The sequence below is a fragment of the Limulus polyphemus genome, unplaced genomic scaffold (genome assembly GCF_000517525.1).
Source record: "Limulus polyphemus unplaced genomic scaffold, Limulus_polyphemus-2.1.2 Scaffold840, whole genome shotgun sequence".
NCBI lineage: Eukaryota > Metazoa > Arthropoda > Merostomata > Xiphosura > Limulidae > Limulus > Limulus polyphemus.
Genome location: NW_013666450.1, coordinates 362,230 through 369,323, shown reverse-complemented (window position 1 = coordinate 369,323; position 7,094 = coordinate 362,230). Strand labels below are relative to the sequence as shown.

The window sequence follows — 7,094 nt, the reverse complement described above, 5'->3', positions numbered from 1 at the left end:
TATACACAAGGTGAAAGTTCATTTTCAGTTAATGCACTAGCCCACGAACCGAAAGTGGGCGAGTTTATATCTTTCATTAAAATGGTAATGATAGAATGACAATATTTATCATTACGTAGAACTTTATGCGCTAGAAAGGCCAACATTCGCAAGCGAAGGCAACATGCCTTCCTCCTTTCACGTTATTCAATAAAATCATCAGAATATAATAGATTTTAAGAGACAATGGCATCCAAGGCAGGAGGGACATCAACTACAACATATATATATTTCAAAGGGATAGACAGTTACTTAACACAGTATCAACTTGAGATTTCGTTGTAAGAAAGATATATTGGTGCATATTAAATTGTGGCCTTATAATACATAGAACATTTAGTTTCTTCCTAAGTAGATTTATTCACAATGATAAAACTTTGCAAGTAATTTTTAGGCATATAAACCTATTCTTCGACACGGTATATGCAATTACATGCACTGTGTGAATCAAAACACTATTAATAACAACCCCATGTAACATTTACATATACTGACAATGTCTCTAGGCCTAAAGTTCCCTATTATATGTGTTGAGCTTTTTTCCCTTTTACCCTTGTAAAATCAAAAGAGAGGCACAAGTCCCAATTATGTCTGCTACAAGATACCTTTGTGCAAAGTCTCATTTATTGGTCGAAATATAAAAAAATGGCAGACCTGAAGCACAAACGTTGAATTTTTTTTACCTTTGACTCCTGTAAAATCGCAAAAGAGGTGCAAATCTCTTATCTGTCTACTTGAGCAAATTCTTATCTGTATTGATCGAAATAGTAAGTAATAAATCCCAAATGTTTTGTGTATATATTTTTACATTTGACCCATTTAGATTCAAAAGAAAGGCACAAATCCCAGATTTGTCTGCTATAGTTTGTGGGGATTGTCGCAAGGAATCTTTTTGCCAAGACCCATTTGGCTTGATTGAAATATGAGAGCTGCAGGCCGAAATATGTTTTATTACGTTTGACCTTTGGCCTCTAAAATCGGAAAGGAATCCTAAAAAAAATCTGAAAAAGATACTTAGGTGTATTAGATCAAAGTATAGGATTTACAAATTTCAAGAAATCGGCCCAGAATTAAAGGAATGGCACGCAGTTGTAATTATAGGAATGAAAAAGGAAGGATCATAGGAAATAGAATGTATTTCCCTCCCTATGGGGAAGACATAGTCAAATAAATGATGCATAAAAAAATGTTTAATAAATGTAAGAATGGTTTCTACTTCTCTTTGGAAGTATCAATAGTATTAAGTTTATTCATATCAATAAATTTAAATACAAAAAAGAGGTGTACTGTTAAAATACCAATATCGAAATAACTATACTGTGGATGGACTGACTGTTAACAATAATTTCAGTAATGAGTTGGTAAAATGATAGGTATATATGAGAGAGATTGTGGTAGGTGTAAGTCTGAGTAGTATGACAGCTCGGGTTGGCCTTACGCTAGAATTCTGGATTTCGGGACTGCTGAATTGTTTGAATCCGTGCGATACCACAAAATATTCCACTCACCTTAAGCTATGGGTGCATCATAAGAGTAACAATCAATCCCTTAGCGTGGATGGTAAGGTGCTTCGGACTGGCTGCCTTCCCTCTGGTCAGTAACTGAAGATTAGGGACGACGGCAGTTAGCCTTAGTAGCTTTGTCATGAAAATAAATATTGACTAGTACATTACTGACAATCGTCCATTTTCTCGCTTATTTCTTCTGAGTAGTATACTACTGATAACCAACCCATTTCCTCACTTGCCTATTTTGAGTAGTAAATTGCTAATAATCACCCCTTTTCTTGTGTGGTTTAGTGGCTAGAGGCCTGGTTTGTGATTCCAAAGGTAATTACAAAGTCAACAGCATCCACCCCACTCATAAGCTACTCTTTTCGGCCCGAATAGTGGGATTATCATCAGTAATATACTACACAAGCTAGACAGCGAGAAAACTTGGTGATTATCAGTGATATGTTACTCAGACTAGACATGAGAGAAAAATGGGCGAATGTCAGTAATATACTACACAGGATAAATAGCGAGAAAAAATGGTTATTATCAGTAATATGTGTAAGAAAGTAGGAGTGATTATCAGTAATATGTTACTCGGACTAGGTGTAAGAAAATAGGAGTGATTATCAGTAATATACTACTCGGACTAGGTGTAAGAAAATAGGAATGATTATCAGTAATATACTACTCGGACTAGGTGTAAGAAAATAGGAGTGATTATCAGTAATATACTACTCGGACTAGGTATAAGAAAATAGGAATGATTATCAGTAATATACTACTCAAACTAGATGCAAGAAAAAAAAGAGCAGTATATTTCTGATTATGTAATCTGGAGAGTATAATTATTATAAGTACAATAACCTTCCCTGCATTTTTCTGCAAGTCCTGAAAATGAGCAACTACGAAGTAGTGTTTATTAATATTTTAACATGTAAAGTCAGAGACTTTAGCAAGATGTTTCCTTCACGAATTAAAAATTGAAATAGTTTTGTAAACACTGTTTTACATCTGAGCAGCGCCAGCGTTTATATTTGTTAAATGTATTGGACTTGTACTTCCTTTATCTAAATTCTGCTTCCAATCCCCATAACGCACATAATGTTTTATTTTATTTTATTTACACTCTAACCTAAACGAGGGCTATCCGCGCTAGCCATCCCTAATTTAGCAGTGATAGACCAGAGGGAACATCACCCACCACCAACTCTAGGGCTATTCTTTTCCCAACGAATAGTGAAATTGACCGTCATATTATAACGCCCCCACGCTTGCAAGAGCGAGCACGTTTGGTGATGAGGATTCGATCCCGCGATCCTCAGATTGCGAGTCGAGCGCTTTAACCATCAGGTCATGCTCCATGACACGAAATTTGTGATTTTGCAAACATTCGGCTTCATCTCATCCAAACACGTGACTCTAGCACGTGAATAATCACAGTAGGAAGTGATTTAACACATTCTTGAAATTAACATCACAAAACATTGGTCAGTTAGTCAAATTGAACCCCTGGTGGCGCAATGGTAATCATGAGGGCTTATAACGCTAAAATTCGGGTTTTGATCCACACAGGGGGTACAGCACAGTAATTTCATGTGCTTAGCAACAAACAACTAATCAACACATTATTGTTAGTCATATACTACCTGAAAATGCCCATTCCTATGTGCTGAAAAGGAACAATTTCAAGTAACATGAGTTTACGTAACAGGTTATTTATGATGGATTAACTTGTAAACAGTTGAAGCTAGCTTAATATGGATCATGTTTAAAACTTATCGCTGAAGCTTTTTAAGTTGCATCATTTTTGAGTGTATAACACTTAAGCTAGCGAATTATAATCACTTTTCGTATATCGAATGAGAAAAAAAATCACAATAACAGTAGAAATATTGGCCCGGCATGGCTAGGTGGTTAGGGCGCTCGACTCGCAATCTGAGGGTTGCAGGTTCGAATCCCCGTCCCACCCAACATTCTAGCCCTTTCAGCCGTGGGGCGTTATAATGTGACGGTCAATCACACTATTCGTTGGTAAAAGAGTAGCCCAAGAGTTGGCAGTGGATGGTGATGACTAGCTGCCTTCCCTCTAGTCTTACACTGTTAAATTAGGGACGCTAGCGCAGATAGCCCTCGTGTAGCTTTGCGCGAAATTCAAAAACAAACAAACAAACAATCTTCAATAAATTCAAACCAAAGTAGAAATATTTTGCACTCTGACTAAAAATCTCAAGTTTTTCGTTAGTAATTATGATTTCATGTGTCTCAACACAGCCAAGCGATGTTTCTAGTGATGGTTCTCTGGCACGTGTGACCTGAATAATTCTTGAGAAAGTAAGAAAAGTAAAAAGCCCCGAAAAGAACAACGCCCAGGCTAATTTGCTCTTTTTCAGATATAAGTATCTTTCTGAATATACTTTTCTCCATTCAAAATATTTTAACTTAAGAAGTATAACTCAGTAAAATATTGATTTCACATTTAATGAAAATATAACTCAAGAAAACATACGACTAAAGAACTATTAGCTGCCAGAGAAATAAACAATCAGTAATTCATTCCACTATTCGTCACAAGAGGTCGCATAAGTATTTTCCGCTTGCTACAACGAATATCTGAACTTTTCACATGGATTATTTAAAACCATTGTAAAATTTAACCAATTACGTATTTTGCAAATGTTTGTTTGTAGTTAATCCATATGGGTGGAAATCTAAATTAACACACCGTAAATAATTGGATGACTAGTATTTTAACTCGGAAATGAGATGTATGATAAAGTGTGTTAACAACATAAATTAAACTATCGAAATTATAACTGCTTTATTCACTAAAATGAAAAGTCAAAAAGAAATAGGAAAAAAATAGCACGTTGTTCTTGTTCACTAAGCTCACCGCATTAAAAAAAATGCAAACGACACATTTTTCCTTTTATTTCGGGTTATGAAAGATTAATTCAATAAATGTTTACTTCATACGGTAAAACCGATTAAATCCAATGTTCTAATACCTACCCATTGATTTATTAACATACAGAAAACTTTAATATAGAAGCTGAGTTGAAAAATAAAAACGTTGAGTAATGTCTAAGACTGCGTTATGTTAAGTATACTGTTTGCATTTTTAGGTATTGGTTTAAATACCCCTTAGGAAATTATTTCTATAAATAATGGCCCCCCAGTGGCACAGCGGTATGTCTGCGGACTTACAACGCTAGAAACCGGGTGTCGATACCCGTGGTGGGCAGAGCACAGATAGCCCATTGTGTAGCTTTGTGCATACTTCCAAACAAACTATAAGTAATGATTCAACATAAAGCGTATGAGGCAGACGATTTGAAAGTTGTCCAAGCAAATTATAAAACTCATTAGACTGAATCGAAACGTTTGAAATGTCAAGTTATTACAAAATATTATGTTTATTCTATCCTAGGCCTTCAGAGCATAACTTCACGGATGACGTTGTGAGCTGTGGAGAACATGTATCAAGATTTTGTTTTTATTCTACACTAACGACAGCCGTTTGCCTGGCTGAGTAAATCACTCGTCGATGTGTTTCTACGTGGGTTTGTTTGTTTCAGAATTTTGCGCAAATCTGCTCAGGGCATAGCCGTCCCTAACTGTGAAGTCATAGAATAGAGGGAAGGTAGCTACTCAACAGCACCCACCGCCAACTACTAGGCCACTTATAGTTGACCATTTAGTGTTATTTGACAGTCACGACTTCAACGCGCGGAGTTCGTTTCTGTGACAATTGGTTTCCAACCACAAATTTTCATATTCACAGTCCAGGCACACTATGTACTAGGTCTCGAACGTAAGGTAAATGGTAGAAACGTATACGTCGTTCTTAAACTTGTGATTAGTCTAACTTACATTTGTGAAGTTGAGTATTTGAACAGTAAAACCTGTATTGTGTTAAACAGATATGACATCAGTACAAACAAGTATTACGCCTCTCAGTTATGTCATTAGTGGAACAATCAAGTGATTAAGACATTCAAACAACAGCTCTGGATATTTTTAGTATAGAATAAAACATCTTGGAGGCGATTAATATCTTTAGAAGTTTTGAAAGTAAATAATCAAGTTGTTGGCAACAAAAACAATTTAAATACAACAACAAACATATAACTTTAAAAATGAAATTTTGCCTAAAGAGTATAACAGGCAAAAAAAAAATCAAATATTGAAGTAGCACATTGGGACGTTGTTTCTCTAACATAAATATGGTGTAAATCAAGCAAAGATTAGCCAATATAAAAGCAAATTTTGAGAACTGATTTTATATGGAAATTAGCAAGCATATTTCATTTTCAAAAATGTATTTTTGTTTGTTTGTTTGAAGTTAAGCACAAAACTACACAACGGGCTATCTGTGCTCTGCCCACCACGAGTATCGAAACCTGGATTCTAGCGTTGTAAGTCCGCAGACATACCGCTGTGCCACTGGGGGACTCAAAAATGTAAAATACGTGATGACGTTTTTACACATCAATTTATCTCTCCCGATGGTTGAGCGGTAAGTTTCGGACTTACAACACTTAAATCCGAGATTCGGTTCCCTGCGATGGACAGAGCACAAATACTCCTTTGTGAAAAAATAATGATAATAAACGTTTGTCACTCTATATCTGTAAAAAAAAATGTTTAAGGTATTGTAACAGAAAAACAGAAATTTTTTATGTAATTATTTTCATAGTTCTAATTAAATTTTATTTTTTTACTTAAGTATAGTGATCGGAGTTTTTTTCTTTAAATTTCTTAACTAATATGTGACTTTATCAAATGTCCGCAAGAAGCTGCCCCTGAAACTTTCCGTTCAGTATGACGCATCCTGGGAGTTCATGCATATTCGCGCTGTTTGGTTATAAAGCTTGGTGGCGCACTTGCATTTAGAGCTTTTTCCTGGAGTACTAATCCGGTGTTGAGGGTGTTCTGTTTTCGGATAGCTTGTCGTGATACGGGAAACGTAGTTCACTAGCACTTCTCTGGTTTGGAAGGGGTTTGGCTGAATAAATAAAGAACTATATAGACTGTAAGAAGTATAACTGGTAAGTAAAACATGATTTTTTTTAATACGTCTAGAATATATTATGAAAGAATCTCACGAATTATGAGAACAATTAATGAATGGTGTTATAGACTACTCCCTTTCTGTTTCTATTTTATTTTATTTTTTGTTCCGACGGAACCATAGCAAACTAGCTTCCAAGTTCGAGCTAAATATAGGACTAGCCGATAATATTTGCTAGTACGCTATTGGTCTTGTAGAGACTGTCGTTCACTGGGGGCACACTGTCATTTTAACCAAACACTCCTAACGACTGTGTTCGTATTTAAATATTGGGTGTACCGATGCATTTTGAACCGGTTAGATTCAGATCTTGAAAATCTTGTATGTCAAAAATTAAATAAAAAAGGCAAAATGCCTTAACCTAGACTGATAGTGATAAATTGGAAATAGTTGTAAAAGTAGTGTGTATATGTTAAGTTGCACATTATTTTTTAAACAAGTTCATGTGAAATACAAAGAAGGATAAAAACATTGCTATCGTATGAGTT

The 7,094-nt window shown here is 35.4% G+C and overlaps 1 protein-coding gene across 1 annotated transcript in view; it reads left to right on the top strand.

Moving 5' to 3' along the window:
• The first annotated feature begins 6,431 nt into the window (after positions 1-6,431).
• Positions 6,432-7,094, top strand: part of LOC106460815 (myosin light chain kinase, smooth muscle-like) — a 66,463-nt gene continuing 65,800 nt past the window's right edge. The window contains exon 1 of the mRNA XM_013920556.2: positions 6,432-6,583. The gene's annotated coding sequence lies outside the window, so the exon portion shown is untranslated. The remainder of the gene's footprint in view (positions 6,584-7,094) is intronic.